This window comes from Oryx dammah, unplaced genomic scaffold (assembly GCF_014754425.2).
Source record: "Oryx dammah isolate SB20612 unplaced genomic scaffold, SCBI_Odam_1.1 HiC_scaffold_27, whole genome shotgun sequence".
NCBI classification, from domain to species: Eukaryota; Metazoa; Chordata; class Mammalia; order Artiodactyla; family Bovidae; genus Oryx; species Oryx dammah.
Genome location: NW_024070211.1, coordinates 59,827,548 through 59,850,678, shown reverse-complemented (window position 1 = coordinate 59,850,678; position 23,131 = coordinate 59,827,548). Strand labels below are relative to the sequence as shown.

Below are 23,131 nucleotides of genomic sequence, written 5' to 3'. Positions count from 1 at the left end.
ATATTCTTGAGGATGACCCCAAAGCTTTCTTTTTCTTTTAATCAATATATTGCAAAATACTTCCAGTATATAGAAGAAAAGTATCCTGAAAATTGGCATTTATTTTTCTTAAATGGCTCAGAGTACCATCAAAACTGAAGAGGGCCCTGAAACTTGCATGGTTAGAGGTACACAGAGTTCCAGGGACACGAGAGGTGGCCAGAAGGAACTAGTTTGTGGGTGAGATGTGAAACAGCTCTGATAGTGATTTCTGTAGGATTGACATTGCCCATGGATAAGATGGCAGCATCACCGAGCATCAGCATGAGTCTGTGGGAATATGACAGAGTAAATTAACCCTTTGAGGGGAACAATCAACTAGGGTGGAAATTGTCCTCCTCCTTTGAAACAGAATCCCTTACTGTAACTGTCCATTGACTTACCCGGCTCTTTCTCTGTCCTGGAAGCACCTTGTAATTTTTTAAAGTAATTAATCCTCTATTTCACTTTTTTAAAATTATGGGCTTCACCCCACTGCATGTGGGACCTTAGTGCCCTAACCAGGGATTCAATCCATGTCCCCTACATTGGAAGGTAGAATTTCAACCACTGGATCACTAGTGAAGTCCGTGAGGGCAAATATTAATGCTCCTATTTCCACAGGAAAGTATCCAAACATATTCTATCCTTGATACCTTGTTTCTGAATGAGTCATGCATGAATCTCTCTTCTGCTGCCTTCCATTGAAGACAATGATATCATTTTTAAGGTTATTTGTTTTAGCTTGTCTTTTAAAAAAAATTCATGAGTATGCTTCTATCTTCTCTATTTTAGTTTTTGTCAGTCAATATTTATTGGAATGCACAGTGAATGACAGTCACTGTGGTAAATACTTTTAAGTCTTTATTTAACTTTTGAAACAACCATGTGAGATCAACAATGTCAGCTCTATTTTCTAGATAAAGAAAATGAGGCTCGGATAGGAAAATAGTAAGTACCTAAGGTTGCCCGATGAGCAGATATGAGAACAGAGATTAAAGCTAAATCCACCAGTCTCCAGAAATCTCTTAAACCCTACTCTTTAGGATCCTTGGCAGTGATACCCTGGACATTCTCCCCCATCCACCTCTCAAAGATTATTCTGATATTTTCCTATTTTCATTGACATGCACAAGTTTGAAGTCTTTGTAAATTGCTTTATTCTATTCTATTATACAATTCCCCCAAACAATTCCAGTATCCTTGCCCTAGGAATACTTCGACTTTCATTAATTTTCTTGAGTTCCCATTTGTGTTTAGATAAGTAGTCTACTTAGTTGGACTTGGTTTTGCCCCATTATATATCTACCCATCTAAACACATTTCTGTGGGCTATATGCAAACTCTGCTAAAAGAACTACAAGGAAATCCCTTTGTGCAATAGGCATGCAGGAAAAAATTTAGTTTGAGTCCATCATTATCACACACAAAAATTCCAACAGCTTCCTTTTTTGCTAGTATAATCAATTCTGTTGCTAGTGAGTTAATATCTGTTCTTATGGGAATTTAGACACCCATTTCCAGGCATATCCCTTTTATACTCCCTGACAGAAACGCTCTTGTAAAGCCCTCACTGTCTCCCTGATTAGCCTTAACGCTCTTCAAGGATAGGAAGCAGGTCTTACTTATTCCAGTGAACTAGTTGGTGAAATGTATTCACTAGTCTGGTCAAATTGTTTTCCTCTGTGTTCCCAAGTAAGCCAAATCTTTTCATTTATCTATATAATTTCTTTGAGTGTATTGTCATTACACTTATTTGCCATCCAAACATGACTCATTTCTAATAATAGCTAGAATTGGGATGTTCCTTTACAGCATATGAAGCATGCTCACATATGCTATTTCATCAAATTCTCACATTATCCCAATGAGAAAAATACTTTAAATACCCTTAGTTTTCAGAGAACACAATGCGCTGGTTAGGTGACTTGTCCAGGGAACGCCAAGCCAATGAAGGGTCTTGTTGGGATTCTGACACAGATATTTTGATGCTAACTACTTTTTTTTTCTCCCTCTATTTTTTATTTACTTATTTATTTTTTATTTACTTTTCAATGCTGTATTGGTTTTGCCGTACATGTTGCTTCACTGTGGTTCCATCACCACCAGGAAGCCTTTGTTTTCTCACCATCCTCTCCTCTCAACTTCTACATCCTTCGATGACAAAGAAAGGTGTTTTCTTTAGTCCACCATCATCATTAGAATATGCATGCACGCATGCTCATTCACTCAGCTGTGTCCAACTCTTTGCGAACCATGGACTATAGCCCACCAGGTTCCTCTGTCCATGGAATTTTCCTGACAAGAATGTTGAAGTCATTAGAGTATGAATAAGCAAACAAACAAGGTAATCAGTATGCAAGTCATGCAAACACAGATTAAAACCAAATCTAAAATATATATATATATATATTTTAGATTATTTTCTATTATAGGCTATCACAAGATACTGAGCTTCTGTGCTATACAGTGCATCCATTTGTTTAGCTATTGGGTTAGCCAACCCAATATTTTATATATAGTGGTGTGTATATGTTAATCCCAACCTCCTAATTTATCTCTTTTCCCCTTCCCTTTGATAACCATAAGTTTTCTATGCCTGTGAGTCTATTTCTGTTTTATAAATACATTTGTTGTATCCTTTTTTTTTTAGATTCCAAATATAAGTGATATCATATAATATTTGTCTTTTTGTTTCTGACTTACCTCGCTTAGTATGATCATCTCTAGGTCCATCGATGGTGCTGCAAATGGCATTATTTCTCTTTATAGTTGAATAATATACTGCTCACATTTTAATCAAGCCCCGTTTAGAGACATTCTGGCAGCACCAGAACCTGCTTTGTCTCACTGTACTTAGCATGTGACAGTAGCACTTAACACACAGTGCTTTGTGCGGAAGATCTGGTGGGTCATGGTTTTCTTTGTGCTCTACTTGAGGAACTGTACAGAGTACCTCTGAAGCACATATCTCAGGATGGAATGGCAGGGGGTGGGGAGGGGGGAATTCACACAATTTAGAGAATTAACAGAAGCCAAATGTACTTACTACTTACAATATGCTGGAGATGGTTTTAATGATATTACGTATATCAATTCATTCAATCATCAAAGCAATGCTGAGGGTGATATACAATTGTTATCCCCATTTTACAATTGAAGAACTGAAGGACACACAAAAATGTCCAGAGGCAAAGCTAGAAAGTGTTAGATTTGGGATATATATCTGGACAATCTTATCACAGAGTCTGTGCCTTATGTAACTATCTGTGTCAGCATAGGATAGTTAGAGCTGGGGTGAGGAGAGGGTAGACTGGCAAGATGTCAGCCTGAGGAATGGTTTACCGCTTTAGATAAACTGACTTTATTCCTCTGAGAAAGTCAAGAAAGGGTATAAATTATCAACAGCTCTGTTGAACGAGTATCACATGGATGAGGGATCAAGCTTGTGTTGGCAATATCAGTTGTCAGTCTGAGGATGCTCTGAGCCGATTGCCCTATTTAAGAGCAGTCATAATAATACCATCTACTATTTATTGACTAATCCCCCTGAATTTCATTGTCTCCCTATTATCTGTGAATACATTCCAAGGTCCCTCATGCAGCCCTGAAGAAACCAACAATTTAGATCTTCCTTATCTGTTCAGATTTATCTCCCACCACATCTCTCCTCACACTTTAAGTTCTGATCATATCAATGGGTTTATTGCTCCCTGTACACTCTTCATTTTGAGGGCTTTACTTAACGTTCTTTACATGCCCTTCACATTCTTAGTGCCTGAACAATTCTTTCAGCCTCAATTAACTGTACTCTAACATAAGAAGACTCCTTTCAGCCCAAAGTTTAGGGGAGATGTCTCTCTTCTGGGACACCAAGTCTGGATATTTACACATTAGAATGACGACTTTGGTTTGTGTATCTATCATTCACCCAGTTTCAATTCCCTTGAGGGTAAACTCTGCCATATTTACTTTTGTGTCCAGGAATCTAGCATGGCAGCTGACACATGCTAAGTGTCAAAAAGCTAATTGAATTATGTATCAAACTTTGATATAAGAATTTGAATCCAGCTCTGATTTCAATATAGCATCATGAGTTTGATGTTACCTAGTGTAGATTATAGAAAAAACTTACAGAAAACTTAAGTGCAGAGAAATAAAATAAGTTATGAAAAATTGCATAGAATAAGCAATAAGTATAATTAGTAAGGGGTAGATTTAGGAAGGGTTCAAACCTAGCACTATTCAGAGTCTGGCATCTTTCTAGGTCTGTACATTGTACCACACTGACTTCCTCCCCATAAGTGAGATGACAGTTGAAATTTGGGAAATTGAGCTGAAGAATCAAGAATCATGAAACTCAATGGAGTGGAAAAACGGAATAAGAGGGCAGCTTTCAAAATGCCTTAGGCATTCCCTTCTTATTTACATTTACATTTAAAGTTGCTCAGTCACGTCCAATTCTTTGCAACCCCATGGACTATACAGTCCATGGAATTCTCCAGGCCAGAATACTGGAGGTGGTAGCCTTTCCCTTCTCCAGGGGATCTTCCCCCCGCCCAGTGATTGAACCCAGGTCTCCCTCGTTGTAGGCAGATTTTTTTACCAGCTGAGCCATAAGGGAAGCCCTGGATTACTGGGGTGGGTAGCCTATCCCTTCTCCAGGGGATCTTCCTGACCCAGGAATCAAACTGGGGTCTCCTGCATTGCAGGGGGATTCTTTACCAACTGAGCTATCAGGGAAGCCAAAAATCTGACACTTGTAGTTTGTTTCCTCCTGCTGCTTAAGACAGAGATAAAAAATATCTGACACTTGCATCTATTTCCTCCACTTGGAGACCCCTAGCCTTCCTATCTGTTATCCTCTCATTCCCCTGTCTTCTTTTAGGAGAATTATGTTGCCTAGGGAAAGGGAAGTCATCCCTAAATTGGTGATGCAACATGTTCTCCTAACCCTCATATTGAGAGTCTCTGATCCAGGGGCCCCACGGATTAGTTGGAGAAAGCTGCCACAGTAGCAGGAGTTTAAGCAACCATTTGTAACTTAAAAGCCTTCATGCAGCTAAAAACAAATCCAGTCACATGGTTACACATTCAGGGAGCAAACAGAAAAAAGGAACAATCAGCAGAGTTAAAAGTCACATTATGTCCACAGTTAGGGTACAAAGTGTTGTACCAGTCCATTTAGGACTGTTAGATGTCATCAGATTAAGAAGAGGCTTCACATATGATTGTTGTCACAGGTGTTTCCAGCCTTGGAGAAAGAAAGTCCTTCCTTGAAGTGGAGATGCCCACCATGGGAAGCCTTCCATTGATGAAGAGGGGAGTGCTCCACAGACCCAGCAGTTAGACCAATTGTGGAGCGCAGTGTAGGAGGGAGCCCAGGACAGGAAGGCATTGTCTTGAGGATCAAAAAGCAGACTCAGGATTTTTGGAGTCAGAAGAAGCAGACTCACATAGATTATCAGGCCCATCCAGATCAAGTTCAAAGGAAGTTGTGATGCTCACTGTGCTTACAGGAGTCCACAGGATATGAAGAAGCACTGTGGGAAGAGTCCGTTTAGTAGCCACTATTCTTATTACACGTGCTTTAACTAGAAAGGGGCAGGACACATAGAACCTGGCCACACTTAGATCACAGGTTTCAGGAGATAAGCAAGTCCTGGGATGAATCACAGTAATAATGTTGCCCATGACAATGCAAATAATCCTAGCTAATATTTTTGATCACATACTACAATACATTGATGGTTTTAACTGCTTTATGCATATAATATTCCTTTTTCCTTTCAAAAGCAAGTACTAACCCCATTTATCAAATGAGAAAACAAGAAAAATTAAGTGCCTTGCTCAGATTTACATATACTGAGTGAAAGAACCATACTCCAAACTCAAACAACTCTCTGACATCAGATCTCACACTTTTAACAAGAATTCTACACTACCCATCTGGGGTTGTCCTCCAACATGGTGCTGATTCCCAGGTAGGTCAAGCTGAAAGAACAAAACTGAGAAGAAACAAAAGAGGGACTTTCCTGGTAGACCAGTGGCTAAGACTCTATGCTCCCAATGCAGGGGTCCCAGGTTCAATCTCTGGTCAGGGAAGTAGATCCCACACACCACAACTAAATATTCCACATGCTGCAAAAAAGACCAAAGCTTATGTATGCCCCAACTATGATCCAGCACAGTCGAAGAAATTCATAAAAGTAAATATTAAAAACAAAAAAAGCAAAAGAATCTCAGGCAAGAGTAGGCAAGGGCTGTACAATCACACAAGATAGAATGTATGTGAGGTGGATGAGAAATATAGGGCAGCCTCCTTCTGCTCAGGTGCAGGTGCTAAAGAGAAATCCAGACAAGGCATTTATTGATTATAGAATAGACTCCAAAGTTGAACTTGAAAGTTTATTTAATTCAATGATTCGCTCGCTCCAGTTTTAATAAACCCATAGACCAAAATGTCAGGAAACTATGCAAATACATGTCTGATGTTTGGACAAAGACAGAAACAGCAGATCAACATTATCAACACAGACAGCTTAAATGGCCACCCCAAGTTGATCATTTGTTTCAGGCCTTTTTCCAGACAGAATTAGGCTGATTTTATTAGATGTGCTCTTTTTAACAGAGGCTGTATTTCTGTCTCAAACCAACTATAGCTTTGCATACCTTTTCTCTCTCAAGAGCTGATGGGGTACCTGACCTAGAGTCACTGACAGGCCTCTGCCACCAACAGAAGTGAATGCTTACAAGTCTTTTAGGGCCTACTGCCAACATTAAGGACATCCATGATCTTCCCCGACACTGAACTCCTACTAAACACCAAGGCTTCCAAATCTTCTCCATCACCACCTAAAATAAGATTAAATATCAAGGAAGCAAAATGCGTTGAATTTTTAAAAAGAGGGACCTTGGAGTTCTCTTTTGCAGATATTAAAAGCAAGGCCAAAGGCATTCATTCAAGTCCCTTGGGCCACTTTTCAAAGAAATAAAAAAAATTAAGTAAACTGTTATGTGAAACAAATGAAGAAACTACCAGGGAAAATTGCAGAATAATAAAATAAAGACATCCTCAGGGCATAATTATATCCTGGACTCAGGCTGATTTTGCAGATGAAAGGAGCACAGGTCAAGAAGTTATGTGACTAGGGTCTTCATCCCAGCTCTGTCCATTCACTGGCTCTGTGGTCATGCCTTGGGCAAGGCACTCAATCATTTAAGGATTCAGTTCCTATTCTGCTGCAGAGAGAATTCACAGATGGTCCCAAAGTAGTGACGAAGCTATGCATTTTGTCTGTCTTTTTCTTTACTCTCATACCATTCATTCAAATGGGAGTCAAACCTCAACGCCCAGTTCCAAGAAAGAACTTTAGATATCATTTTCTAGAGATTCTGCCTTTTTTAGTATCTAGTATGCTGGATCATCGAAAAAGCAAGAGAGTTCCAGAAAAACATCTATTTCCGCTTTATTGACTATGCCAAAGCCTTTGACTGTGTGGATCACAATAAACTGTGGAACATTCTGAAAGAGATGGGAATACCAAACTACCTGACCTGCCTCTTGAGAAACCTGTATGAAGGTCAGGAAGCAACAGTTAGAACTGGACATGGAACAACAGACTGGTTCCAAATAGGAAAAGGAGCACATCAAGGCTGTATATTGTCACCCTGCTTATTTAACTTCTATGCAGAGTACATCATGAGAAACGCTGGGCTGGAAGAAACACAGGCTGGAATCAAGATTGTCGGGAGAAATATCAATCACCTCAGATATGCAGATGACACCACCCTTATGGCAGAAAGTCAAGAGGAACTAAAGCCTCTTGATGAAAGTGAAAGAGGAGAGTGAAAAAGTTGGCTTAAAGCTCAACATTCAGAAAACAAAGATCATGGCATCTGGTCCCATCACTTCATGGGAAATAGATGGGGAAACAGTGTCAGACTTTATTTCTTTGGGCTCCAAAATCACTGCAGATGGTGATTGCAGCCATGAAGTTAAAAGACGCTTACTCCTTGGAAGGGAAGTTATGACCAATCTAGACAGCATATTAAAAAGCAGAGATATTACTTTGCCAACAAAGGTCTGTCTAGTCAAAGTTATGGTTTTTCCAGTGGTCATGTATGGATGTGAGAGCTGGACTGTGAAGAAAGCTGAGTGCCGAAGAATTGATGCTTTTGAACTATGGTGTTGGAGAAGACTCTTGAGAGTCCCTTGGACTGCAAGGAGGTCCAACCAGTCCATCCTAAATGAGATCCATCCTGAGTGTTCATTGGAAGGACTGATGCTAAAGGTGAAACTCCAGTACCTGGCCACCTCATGTGAAGAGTTGACTCATTGGAAAAGACTCTGATGCTGGGAGGGATTGGGGGCAGGAGGAGAAGGGGATGACAGAGGATGAGATGGCTGGATGGTATCACTGACTTGATGGACAAGAGTTTGAGTGAACTCTGGGAGTTGGTGATGGACAGGGAGGCCTGGCGTGTGTGATTCATGGGGTCGCAGAGAGTCGGACATGACTGAGTGACTGAACTGAACTGATTTACTGTTTAGCCCAGGAATTGTTTTACTATGTTGTTGTTGCCTTCTGTTGTTGTTATTTAACTTATCAGAGGTAGAATCAATTGATTTTCTGGCTTTTATGCTAATTCCAGCTTTGCCTCATCATGATCAGATAGTATTGCTTGCATTATTTTATTTTGGAGAATATATTCATACACATTTTGTCATCAGTCATTTAGAAGTTTCTATGGATCATCTCAAGTTATCATCACAGTTATTAGGCTACAGAGGTTAACATAGATAGATCTACTATTAAGTCTACTTTAAAAATTATATTACTTAAATCATTTATTTGGGCTTCCCAGGTGGTGCTAGTGGTAAAGAACCTGCCTGCCAATGCAGGAGACATAAGAGACACAAGTTCAATCCCTGGGTCGTAAAGATGCCCTGGAAGAAGGCATGGCAACCCACTCCAGTATTCTTAGCTGGAGAATCCCATAGACAGAGGATTCTAGCTGGCTACAGTCCATGGGGTCACTGAGTCAGATAGGACTGACTCACACACACATAAGTCATCTATGCACTTTTTTTTTTTTGACCACTTGATTTTTCATGGAATAAAAGAGGAGAATTATAGTCTATTATTAATTCGTTTCTGTGTATTTTTCCATACCCTCTCATATATATATATATATCTTCTTGTTTGGGTCAGAAAGTCAGAGGCATCCTCACTAAGCAGCTCTCTTCAAGCACCAGTGCAGTGGACAGTGGGAACTTTCAGACACCTCTGAGAAGTCAAGCATGTTCAGCCACTGCTGAAGCCAGTCACCACCATGGAAACCTAGGGGAGGAGGACACTGCTTCATGGGACAGGATCCCATGCTTCGAGCTGCCTGTCCTGGCTCCTTCTACCCCATGCAGGGACTGACCTGGACAGCCTGACCTGACTCAGCTGACTCTGTTAAAAGGAGTTCACTGAGAAAGAAATCTGTATCCCCTCTGTGGGTTCATAGCTAGCCTCTGCAGATGAGCTGGGACCACTGAGAGTTATCGGGGCCAGCTTTAGGAGGAAGAGCAGGATCTGGAGGGGAGAACAATGGACTGCCTAGCATCTGTCTCTCTTTATATCTGACTGTTAAGGAACATTTAGAAACTCCAGTTCCCTTCCCAAATTTGCCTCAAGTGGCCTTTTGTTACTAGACTCTTAGAAGACAGGGAAATCTAAGAAATTAATTTCTTGCCTTCACAAAGTTGCCTTGGTGCTTTCCTGTTCACCTTTGCTCATTATCTTATTTTCACACTCTCTAAATGATTTGTTTCAGGTGTGTTCCTCAGATACACTATGGAGCTGGGGTTTGCTTTCATTTAATCTTGGAATGTTTGTTTCTTTAAGTAGGTGGATTTAACTCTGTAGATTTTATTGCATGGAATAATGTGTTTTTTTGGTCCTTCAAACAGTTTCTGATATAATTGTGTTTCTTATGACTTTGCAAAAATATTTTTCCAAACAATCTGTATTTTATTGGCCTTATTTTAGTGATATTTAGTGTGTGTTTGTGTGTGTGTGTGTCATATATATATGTCTTTTTTATGGGCTTCCCTAGTGGCTCAGACAGTAAAGAATCTGCCTGCAATGCAGCAGACTTGGATTCAAACCCTGGACTGGGAAGATCCCTTGGAGAAGGAATGGCTACCCACTCTAGTTTCTTGCCTGGAGAATTCCATGGACAGAGGAGCCTGGAAGGCTATAGTTCATGGGGTCACAAGGAGTCGGACATGACTGAGCAACTAACTCAATCATGAGTTTTTGTGTATATATATATGTGTATATATATATAATCATATGATAATATATGTATAAATTATCATATACACATTATATATACACACATACACACATGTATATGCATATGCGTATGAGTAAATTATTTTAAATAATTAAATTTGACAATTTAATAGATTTAGTCTAGTAATTAACTTTAGAGTTATCTATATCTTTATATAAACTTTATATATATAAACTCTACATATAACTTTATATATCTTCAATACTGTTTCCTTAAAGACATCTGATTCTGACCTCTGGCCATGACAAATGGTTAAATTAGTCTTTTCTCTACCTTACACTTACCTGTCACCACCTGGCTTTAGTTTATTATGTTGTCTTTCTCTGAGTTCACCTGTGTCACTTTGATATGCCTATTCCTCTATTACTTAAAATGTTAGTGTTTCACAACCATCTATATAAGATGAGGAGCTCAGAAGACTACTTCCACTTTCTAATCCTTTTGCTCTCCCAACCTTTCTCTCTTACTTCATCTCTATATTATTTTTGTTTATAACATAGCTTGCATTTTTTATACCTCTTCCTTATGCTTTTGAGTCATTTCTCAGACAAGAAGGGGAAATGCTACTTTATCATATACATATAGAATGTCTATACAGATTATCATAGTACATTCATAATAACGATTCCCAGCTTTATAGATGACAGTAGAAATGATTTGTCACATAACAAGCTGCTTTTTGTCACACACCAGTTAGAAACCCTGCAGTGGTGAATCACCGTTTCAATACAGATACAATAGTGATTCCCTTAATACATTTCAGAAACGAAAAAGTAATCAGAAAATATTTTCTCCAAGATGAGGTCCTAAAGTTCACATACATTCCTTACAGGAGATTTACTTACTCTCATTTAAGCCTGTATCCTCTTTACATTCTAACTAACCAGATTATTACCAGCCCACCATCACATTAAAAGCACAAAAGAAGAATTTTTGAGAAGTATTAAGTAGTAATTTACATCTTGGCTACAAGGAAAGTGGTTCCACAAAACATAGCAACATAAGGGAATCAGAGAAAGTTTTATGAACATGCAACCAGCATATTCACACAGAGCTCCATGGTCTTAAGGGTCTTTCCCTGGGCACCCTTGAAATTATTAATAATTTTGTCTTTGCAAGTGATGTCCACTGGGACAAAGACACACTTGCAGAGAACTTAGAGCTGGGCTCACAAATCGATTTAGGGTGCCTGCCTTCTTCCTCACCTCCTAATGCCCCAGGCTCCCCCTGATGCCCACACAAGGACAGCCACCCTCCTCCCTTCATGGTAGTAACGTAAGCACACACCTAGGGAGAGGTGACTATGAAGATTTACTTTATGGTATCTCCGGAGAGGACATGACAGAGCTGTCGTTGCCCCAGGTGGGTAACACCAGAGTCTGAGGCCAGCAACCCAGAGGAGGCAAGTCTCTTGTACACACCATATGCGGTACCTAGCCTGCTCTGGAACAGACTTCACAATCCCCTGGGGTTGCTCATCCTCCATAGGCTGGCGTGCAGGGCCATGGGAAAAGCACACTGACTTTCCCACTGAGGTCTGAGCTTGGGGCTTACGTTGGGCTGCTGGAAGGAGGGGAAACTGCCTCAACTGGTCCACTTACCCAGTCACAGGGAGGCTCCAGGGGCACCTGAAAGAGTCTGCACTCACCTGGGAAGCATCCCCTTGCCTGATGGAATGTGACACTCAAAAAAAACACCATAACAGGTCAAAGATACCAAGAAGAAAGAGAAACACTTGTATAAGCATTTCAGTACTTTCAAAACACACTTATTTATATATTTTAATTGATGTACTGTTAACTTATAAAGTTGTGCTAGTTTCTGCTGTACAGCGAAGTGAATCAGTTATACAGGCACCTTTTTTCAGCTTTCTTTGTCTTACAGGTTATTACAAAATACTGAATATATTTCCTTCTGCTGCACTGTAGATCCTTGTTGGTTACCTATTTTATGTGTAGTCATGCGTGCTCAGTCATGTCTGACTCTTTGCGATCCCATAAACTGTAGCCCACTAGGTTCCTCTGTCCATGAAATTTTCCAAGCAAGAATACTGCAGTGGATTGCCTGAAGTGGCTCCTACTCCGGGGATCGTCATGACCAAAGGATTGAACCCACATCTTCTGTATCTCCTGCATGGGCAGGCAGATTCTTTACCACCATGCCATCTGGTATGTGCATGTTAATCCCAAAGTCCTAATTTATCCCTCCCTCCTTTCCAATTTGGTAACTATAAGCTTTGTTTTCTTCTATTTTTAAATTTTATTTTATTTTTAATTGGAGGATAATTACTTTACAATATTGTGATGATTTCTGCCATACATCAACATGAATCAGCCACAAGCATACACATGTCCCCTCCTTCTTAAACCTCCCTTCCACTTCCCTCCCCATCCCACACTGCTAAACTGTCACAGAGCCTGGTGACTCAGATGGTAATGAATCCACCTGCAGTGCAGGAGACCTGGGTTTGATCCCTGGGTTGGGAAGATATCCTGGAGGAGGGCATGGCAACCCACTTCAGTATTCTTGGCCTGAAGAATCCCCATGGTAGAGGAGCCTGGCAGATTACAGTCCACGGGGTTCCAAAGAGTCAGACACACTGAGAGACTAAGCACAATGCCAGCTTTGGGTTCCCTGCATTATCCAGCAAGTTCCCACTGGCTATCCATTTTACATATGGTAATGCATGTGTTTCAATACTATTTTCTCATCTCACCCTCTCCCTCCCCAGCTGTGACCAAAATTCTGTTCTTTATATCTGTATCTCCTTTGCTACTCTGCAAATAGTATCATCAGTACCATCTTTCTAGATTCCATGCCGTGTCTTGTGCTTAGTCACTCAGTTGTGTCTGTCTTTTTGTGACCCCGTGGCCTGTAGCCTGCAATTCTCCTCTCTCCATGGGGATTCTCCAGGCAAGAATACCGGAGTGGGTTGTCGTGTCTTCATTAAGGGATCTTCCCAACTCAGGGACCAAACCCAGGTCTCCGACATTGTGGGCAGATTCTTTACCGTCTGAGTCACCAGAGAAGCCCATATCATATGAGTTAACATATAATATTTGTCTTTCTCTTTCTGACTTGCTTCACTCTGAATAGTAGGCTCTAGGTTCACCCATCTCATTAGAACTGACTCAAATGTGTTCCTTTCTATAGTTGGGTAATACTCCATTGTGTATACGTACCACAGCTTCTTTAGCCATTCATCTGTCAGTGGCCATCTAGGTTGCTTCCATATCCTGTGATGTGATTAGTCTCACAGTCGTGTCCAACTCTTTGTGACCACATGGACTGTAGCCTACCAGGCTCCTCTGTCCATGGGATTTTCCAGGCAATAGTACTGGAGTGGATTGCCATTTCCTTCTCCAGGGGGTCTTCCCCATCCAGGGATCGAATCCGGGTCTCCCGCATTGTAGACAGATGCTTTACCATCTGAGCCACCAGGGAAGTCCTTCCATATCCTAGCTATTATAAATTGTGCTACAGTGAACATTGGCGTCATGTGTCGCTTTCGATTATGGTCTCCTAAGGGTATGTGCCCAGTAGTGGGGTTGCTGGGTTATATAGTAGTTTTAATCCCAGTTTTTTAAGGAATCACCATTCTTTTCTCCATCATGGTTATATCACTTTGCATTCCCATCAACTGGTGGGTTGATGAGGGTTCCCTTTTCTCAACACTCTCTCCAGCATTTATTGTTTTTCATAGTCTGTTTGCTATGTCTGTGTGTCTATTTCTGTTTTGTATATAAATTCATTTGTATCATACAATTTTTTTTTATTTTAGTACTTTTAATGGCATGCTCTTTCTGTTCTTTTTTAAAGAAGTGACCCAGATTTTTATTTTCCCCTGGTCTCCTCAAATCACACTTAGCCCTGCAAAGTAATTGATATACAAGACAAACAATTTTATAAATAGCTTTAACTTTTAGTGTTTAATTGCCTGAAATTATAACATATGCTCCCTAACACATCACAGGTCATCTTAGTAAGCTGAACACTTGAAGGGTGTAGGAATCAACCTTTTTTGTTGTTCACATGCAATCATTCACGGACCACCTCTCCAGGTTTTGATGGTTTTGCTGTCAGATTAGTGAAAGAGTCTGTATTCTTATCTGAGTCATTTTCCTATTATATATTCTGTCCATGTGCATAGACTGCCTCTTTTGTAGTAAGCATAAGGCTTCCTACTTAGGAGTAGGGGAGCAGATGCAAAGAAAAGACATCTGCTGAATAGAGATTCCACTTTTATAGCTATCTGTGGACTCCTGCAATCAATGAAATCATATTCGTACACTTGGCACTATGTTTGGCCCTGGGAGAGGAGGAAGCTAAGAAAGTAAAAACTGTCTCCTTTTAGGAAATTAGAATCGAACTGCCAGCTGCAAAAGCACATATACATATTAAAGAAAAAGAAACACAAAATAATGATATCCAGGGTGCCTCAAAATGATAAATGCCATCAAAGATTCAAAGACTACTTTCCAGGTGGCACTAGTGGTAAAGAATCTACCTGCCAATGCAGGAGACTCAAGAGAAGCCGGTTCTATCCCTGGGTTGGGAAGATGCCCTGGAGAAGGAAATGGCAACCCACTCCAGTATTTTGACTGCAAAAGTTCATGGGCAGGGGAGCCTGGTGGGCTATAGTCCATGGGATTGCAAAGAGTAGGATATGACTGAGCACACAAAAATGCTAGAGAAGATTCTTTATTGAATACTTGCTATAGCCTGACATCCTAGCATTGTACAGGTGTGATTTCATTGCATCCTTTCACCCATCCTAACAGATGGCTATTGGTCTCATTTTACAAACAATAAAACTGAGTCCCAAATAGCTTAAGCTGTTCACCAGGGTCATACAACTGGTTGGCATTCAAAGGCAGATCTGTGACCCCAAAGCATTCACTTGAAGTGTGTACTTCCTAAGGACGACTGCGTCTATTTATACAGTACATTTACCATTTAAAGAACTTTCACATCTATCACCTCATTTGATCTTCACAAAGGCCCTTGATGGAGAGCTCACCACCAAAAGGGGAGCCGAGGACACAGAGGGTGAAGAGCCCGAGTTCATTATCTATTCACAAGCGTGGCTCCTCTGATCCTCCATGATCTCAGCTAGGCTGGTAAATGAATGGATGGAAAAATGACTGTATAATCAAAGCGTGATCTGTCCAGGGTGGTACAGGATGAATAATTTATGTTGCATAAATACTGCTGGATGGAGCGCTTAACTCAACCCTTGATCAGATGCCTGTTATTATCTAGCTGGCAGACAATCAAAAAATGAAATGAAATTTGGGCAAATTCCATACACACTTGGGAGAGGCCACAGAGAGCAAAGGAAGAACACACACAAAGAGGGGGGACTTCTGAGAGTTGAGAGCGAGTTTAGGTTTTTCAGCCGGCTGGAAGCCCATTATGAAAACAGACGAAAGCATAACTGCATATCTTAGAGTGAAATTGTTTGTAGTCCCTGTGATTACAGATAAGCTGGTGTCTCCTTGCTGGCAGCGATCGGGGGTTGGGTGTCTCATGCATTTTCAACTTGTAGCGACTGAATCTGACATTGTTATTGAGCTCCATATTGCTTGTATGCTAATAATATGAATCTGTCACAGTGGATACAGTATTTGATCATTCATGGAACATAAAATTATTGATCTCTCCTAGAAGCTCAAATCATCATACCCTCACTCGGGCTCCATGAGTGATATGAAGACAGGAAAACAGCCTCCCTGAAGAAACTACAAGATTCTTGACACAAAACCGGTTGGGCAGCCACAATAAGAAATGCTGAGCATTTGAAAAGTTGAAGCCCTAGGCAAATGATACTTTGGGGGCATCATAAAAATTCCTATAACATCATGTTGCCTTCTTTCCAGCCTTTCCCCATATTAATCATAATCATAATCTTCCTCCCAAACAACAACTTTCTTTTCATTTCTGACTTCACAATTTCTCTAAACTCAGAGCTGAGTCACGAGACCTTGTCTTCTTAGGGTTTTTCATCACTGCACAGTTCAGTGTATCTATGGCTGTGGTGCTGGTGGGTCCTTTCCAGCTCTGTCCCATCCCTGGATACATCCCTCCTGGGTCATGACACCTATGATTTATCCTTCCTGGACCTGAGAGCCCCACTCATGAAAATTGGCTGGAATCTTAAACTGTTCTGAATATAAGGATGATATTTGATGCTTCTTTCCAAAGAAATGTTAAACTTGAAGGTTTCAGGGTTTTGTGTACAAACCTGGCTCTTAAACTTGTCAAACTAAAGGAACACGCCAATGCTAGTCACAGTCTGGCTTCTTTAATACTCACAATGATTACCTTCAGGTTATGCATTTTGCTTTGTCATTCCTTGATATAATTGTCTTTCGTTCTAAAAGGCATAGACTTCCTTATGCCTAGTACCCTATCCCTTCCCCATCCCTTGCCTAGCTCCTAGAACCCGCCTTAGCTGTTCCTTGAGTTACATCCAGTTACCTGTATATTTGGACATAGATGCCTAGCTCAGACCTAAGACTCTATCTGAAACATGAAACATTGTTTTCCCTCTTGCCCAGAAACCTCAAAATTTCACTGAAGTGGTATTCTGACCACCTGTTTTTCTCAAGGGATTCATGTCAGCTAAGCCAGTTTGTCACACTGCTTAGAGAGAAGGGCCATTAGCTGGTATTTTCCTGTTTATTCTGCAGTTTAACTAGCACAGTTAGGCATTATCCTCTTTCCATGTATCAGCTGAGTTCATTTGTTGAAGTATTTATTTCCTTTTAACATTTGATTCAATTTTGTGTTCCTAAAGTTCACAATACAAAAATGCTTAATGATATATTACAAAGTGATTACCTGTAGAGGCACCATTCATGTTAAAAAAAAAAAAAAAAATCACCAGAACCCAGAGCCTGCAGCCGGGTCCCTATACTCATCTCCCTCCCTAAAAAAGATAACCACCTCTCATACTGTTTCAGTAACCATATTCATACATTTCTTTATAGTTTTATCTCTGCAGTGAGCATCCTTAAACACTATAGATATAATTATTTTGTATTTGGCTTTTATATCAATATTGTATTCCATTGTGATTCTTTCAGGTTGTTATTTGGACCTACAGTTCATTAATTTCCATTAGAAATTGAGGAAATGCCCATTAAAGAAAAATAGGATCTCATATACAACTGCCAAAATGTCTCAAATTGAAAAATCTTGACAATATCAGATGTTAGCAAGGGATTGATGTAGTGAATGCAAATATATGCAAACATTTTGGAAACCATTTTACTTTTATCTACTAGCATTTGAGGTTGCATACCCATATCCTCGGCCTCAGCAATTCTGCCCCTAGATGTTTATCTCGCAGAAGCACATGAACAAGTTATAACCAAAACATATTTCAGGAACATAGCAGCATTAGTCACAATATTTGAAAACTAAAAACTTTGCAAATGAATAACAATAGTAAAAAAAGATAAGTTACTAAATTCATACAATGAATTATAAAGAGTGAGAAATATTTGAGTTTTCAAGTTTCTTATGCTCTTTCCTGCACATATGCTATATTTCTCACTTCAAAAAAAAAAAAAAGGAGGCAAAAACATCTATGACAAACTAAAACAAATCTGTACCTCCATACTGCAAAATCAGCTACTAGGTCAGTTTAGATCTTTTGCCTATCTTTTGCCTATTGGTTTATCTATATATTGTTACTTGTAGGAATTCTTTTGCTATATAGGTTAGACCGTTAGGTCTATTATGTGTTGCAAATACCTCCTATCTACCCTATTGTTTCTTTACTCACTCTGTTGTTGTTCAGTCAATAAGTCATGACTGACACTTTGTGACCTCATGAATGGCAGTAAGCCAGGCTTCCCTGTCCTTTGCTATTTCCCGGAGTTTGCTCAAACTCATGTCCATTGAGTCAGTGATGCAATCCAACCATTTCATCCTCTATCGCCCCTTTTCTTCCTGTCTTCAATCTTTCCCAGCATCAGGGTCTTTTCCAATGAGTCAGCTCTTCTCATCAGGGGTCCAAAGTATGGAGCTTCATCTTCAGCATCAGTCCTTCCAATGAATATTCATGGTTCATTTCCTTTAGGATTTACTAGTTTGATCTCTTTGCTGTCCAAGGGACTCTCAAGAGTTTTCTCCAGTACCACGATTTGAAAGCATTGGCTCTTTGGTGCTCAGCCTTCTTTAAGGTCCAATTCTCACATCTGTACATACATGACTACTGGAAAATCTGTCGTTTTGACTACACAGATCTTTGTTGACAAAATGATGTCTCTGCTTTTTAATATGCTATCTAGGTTTGTCATTCCTTTCATCCCAAGGAGCAAGCGTCTTTTAATTTCATGGTTATAGAGATTGTCTGCAGTGATTTTGAAGCCCAAGAAAATGAATTCTGTCAGCGTTTCCATTTTCCCTCCACCTATTTGCCATGAAATGATGGGATCAGATGCCATAATCTTCATTTTTGAACGTTGAGGTTTTTTTGTTGTTGTTGTTATGTATTTATTTATTTTTTATTTTACTTTACAATTCTGTATTGGTTTTGCCATACATTGACATGAATCCACCACAGGTGTACATGCATTCCCAGCCAACTTTTTCACTTTCTTCTTTCACCTTCCTCAAGAAGCTCTTTACTTCTTTTTCACTTTCTGTCTTAATTAAGCTCAAATAAGAGTTCTTAATTTTAATGATCTAATTTTAATGATCTAACTTTAATGATCTAATGAGTGATGTTTTTTCTTTATGGCATCTTGTACCTTGTCCAAGATATCATAAGCTATTCTATTAATATCATCTAGAAGCATTGCTGTTCTGCCTTTTACATGTATATCAATAATCTTTCTGAAATTTATTTTTGTGGAGTCAAGTCATATGTTATTTTATTTTTTCCAATTTTTCTAACACCATAGAAAAAATGATCATGTCTACCTGTTCTTCAGTGTCACCTTAGCTGTAAACCAAGTGTCTCTATATACATGAGGTTATTTCTAGATTTCTATTTCTATTTCATTTGTTATTTGTCTAACCTTGAGCTAATATCACATGATCTTCATTACTGTAGTTATAATAGCTCTTGATAGATGAGAGAACAAGTCCACTCACCTTATTCAAGATCATCATTAACTCTTCTTGTGTTTTAAGTTTCCATATGCATTTTAAAATAAGCTTGTCAAGCTCCAAAACAAAATTTGCGGGATATTGATCAGGATTATAATGAATCATTGAATCAGTATGAGAATAACTGACATCTATACAATATTAGTCATGAGTGAATCAACCTTGTATTCTCTCTCTCTTCTCTTTATTTAAATCTAATTGTATATTTATCTCAATAATGTTTTATAATTTTCTGCATAGAAGACTGTACTTCTCTGTTTAGATTCATTCTTAGGTATTTTATATTTTTGAGGCTACTGTGAATTGTACATAATTTTCAAATATAATTTTCTGTTTGTTGCCAGTATACAGAAGTAAATTTAGTAAGTTGACCTTGAATCCACCAGTCTTGCCAACCTCATTAATCCTAATAATTTATATATGGATTTTTTTCATATTTTCCATGTATATAATAACATCCATGAATAATGATAATTATATATTTCCTTTCTGATTCTAATGTTTAAAACATTATTTTTGTCTTTGCTGAGTTGGGTAGTCCCATTGTAAAATATTCAATAGTAGCAAAAATAACAGACAACCTTGTTTATTCCTGATCTCAGAACAGCTTTGAAAATGTTATCGATCATATGACCTTTGTTTAGGTATATTTGTAGATTGCTTTCAGCTCTTTTAGCATATGCAATATTTTCTCAATAAATATATAGCTATAAATATGTTTCTATGGGTTTATATATATATATTTTTAATTTGTAGGAATTATTTTTCTGTGTAGATTAGAGGCTATCTGCTTGCCTGACTCCTCTGTCCATAGGATTCTCCAGGCAAGAATACTAGAGTGGTTTGCCATGCCCTCCTCGAGGAGATCTCCCCAATCCAAGAATTGAAACAGCATTTCTACCATCTCCTGCATTCCTGCATTTGAAGGTGGGCTCTTTACCACTAGTACCACCTGGGAAGCCAAATATATATATATATACACAGAGCCATTTATACATTATTATCCTAATACCATGTTATCCATTATATAATCCATAGGTTATCATGCTATTATCACATCATGATATATAGAATCAAGGATTCTGCAATCCATTTTATAGTTTGTTAGATTTAGTATTTAGTATATTTTAATGTTTTATTGAAGCATGACAAACAAACAAAAGAAATGTCATGGCTAAACAATTCAATCATAAGAGAATGGACATTCCCAAGTAACTAACTTTGTTAATTTTCTTTCAAATTTACTAGATTCACGAACACATATGGCTCTATTAAACCATGGACATAATAAGAGTTAAAAAATTTTCAAAAAACACACTTAGGTATCAGACTTGAAGACAGAGGGTCTAGAATCTTTTTTGGCAAAAAGATTATTGACATTCTAACTAAAAGCTAGCTGGCCGTCAACTTTTGGGTGAAATTGAAAAGGGTAATGCATTTTGCAAACAAAATAGAGTGAGATGTCAGCAGAGCCACATGCAATCCTTAAGTGAGGAAAAGATTTAGGGCTCTGCAATCTGACAGTCCAGAGCTTTTTGTAACACTCTATTTACCTACTGTGTCACTTTAAACATGTTTTTCACCTTCCCTAATACTCAGATTCTTTGTCTATTCAGTTCAGTTCAGTTCAGTCATTAAGACCCATGGACTGCAGCATGCCAGGTTTCCCTGTCCATCACCAACTCCCCGAGCTTGCCCAAACTCATGCCCATTGAGTCGGTGATGCCATCCAACTATCTCATCCTCTGTCATCCCCTTCTCCTCCCACCTTCAATATTTGCCCGCATCAGGGTCTTTTCCAATGAGTTGGTTCTTCACATCAGATGGCCAAAATATTGGATTTTCAGTTTCAGCACCAGTCCTTCCAAAGAATATTCAGTACTGATTTCCTTTAGGATTGACTGGTTGGATTTCCTTACAGTCCAAGGGATTCCCAAGAGTCTTTTCCAACACCACAGTTCGAAAGCATCAATTCTTTGGTGCTCAGCTTTCTTTATAGTCCAACCCTCACATTCATACATGACTGGTGGAAAAACCATAGCTTTGACTAAATGGAACTTTTTTGGCAAAGTAATGCCTCTGTTTTTTAATATGCTGTCTAGGTTGGTCATAATTTTTCTTCCAAGAAGCAAGCGCCTTTTAATTTCATGGCTGTAGCCACCATCTGCCGTGATTTTGGAGCCCGCAAAATTAAAGTCTCATACTGTTTCCACTGTTTCTCCAACTATTTGCCATGAAATGATGAGACCAGATACCATGATCTTAGGTTTTTGAATGTTGAGCTTTAAGCCATTGTTTTCAGTCTCCTCTTTCACTTTCATCAAGAGGCTCTTTAGTTCTTCTTCACTTTCTGCCATAAGGACGGTGTCATCTGGATATCTGTGGTTATTGATATTTCTCCCAACAATATTGATTACAGCTTGTGCTTCATCCAGCCTAGCATTTCTCATGATGTACTCTGCATATATGTTAAATGACACACTTCTTTCCCAATTTGGAACTAGTCTTTGTTCCATGTCTGGTTCTAACTGTTGCTTCTTAACCTGAATACAGATTTCTCAGGAGACAGGTAAGGTGGTTTGGTACTCCCATAGCTAAGAATTATCCACAATTTATTGTGATCCACACAGTCAAAGGCTTTGGCATAGTCAATGAAGCAGAAGTAGATATTTTCCTGGAACTCTCTTGCTTTTTTAATGATCCAACAGATATTGGCAATTTGGTCTCTGATTCCTTTGCCTTTTCTTAATTCAGCTTCAACATCTGGATGTTCATGGTTCACGTACTGTTGAAGACTGGCTTGGAGAATGTAGAGCATTACTTTGCTAATGTGTGAGATGAGTGCAATTGTGTGGTAGTTTGAACATACTTTGGCATTGCCTTTCTTTGGGATTGGAATGAAAACTGACCTTTTCCAGTCCTGTGGCCACTGCTGAGTTTTCAAATTTGTTGGCATATTGAGTTCAGCACTTTTATAGCATCATCTTTTAGGATTTGAAATAGCTCAACTGGAATTCCATCACCTCCACTAGCTTTGTTCATAGTGATGCTCCCTAAGGCCCACTTGACTTCAGATTCCAGGATGTCTGGCTCTAGGTCATACCATAGTGATTATCTGGGTCATGAAGATCTTTTTTGTATAGTTCTTCTTTGTATTCTTGCTTCTGTTGGATTCATAACATTTCTGTCCTTTATTGTGCACATCTTTGCATGAAATATTCCCTTGGTATCTCTAATTTTTTGAAGAGATCTATAGTCTTTCTCATTCTAATGTTTTCCTCTATTTCTTTGCATTGATCACTGAGGGAGGCTTTCTTATTGCTCCTTGCTAGTCTTTGAAACTCTGCATTCAGATGGGTATATGTTTCCTTTTCTCATTTGCCTTTCACTTCTCTTCATTTCATAGCTATTTGTATGGCCTCTTCAGACAACCATTTTGCCTTTTTGCATTTCTCTTTTTGGCAATGGTCTTGATCACTGCCTCCTATACAATGTCAAGAACCTCCATTCATAGTTTTTCAGGCACTCTGTCTATCAGATCTAATCCCCTGAATTTACTTGTCACTTCCACTGTATAGTCATAAGGGATTTGATTTAGGTCATACTGAATTTGACAATAAGGAGTTCATGATCTGAGCCA

At 39.1% G+C, this 23,131-nt stretch overlaps 1 protein-coding gene and 1 long non-coding RNA gene across 3 annotated transcripts in view; both read left to right on the top strand.

The window, feature by feature from the left end:
- Positions 1 to 23,131, top strand: part of CNTNAP5 (contactin associated protein family member 5) — a 1,071,087-nt gene that overhangs the window by 78,633 nt on the left and 969,323 nt on the right. The gene's annotated exons all lie outside the window — the stretch shown is intronic.
- LOC120854699 lies at positions 971 to 20,372 on the top strand. Its single transcript, XR_005719044.1, has 4 exons — positions 971 to 982; positions 5,497 to 5,501; positions 13,671 to 13,737; positions 20,357 to 20,372. It is a non-coding gene; the product is annotated as an uncharacterized LOC120854699 (long non-coding RNA).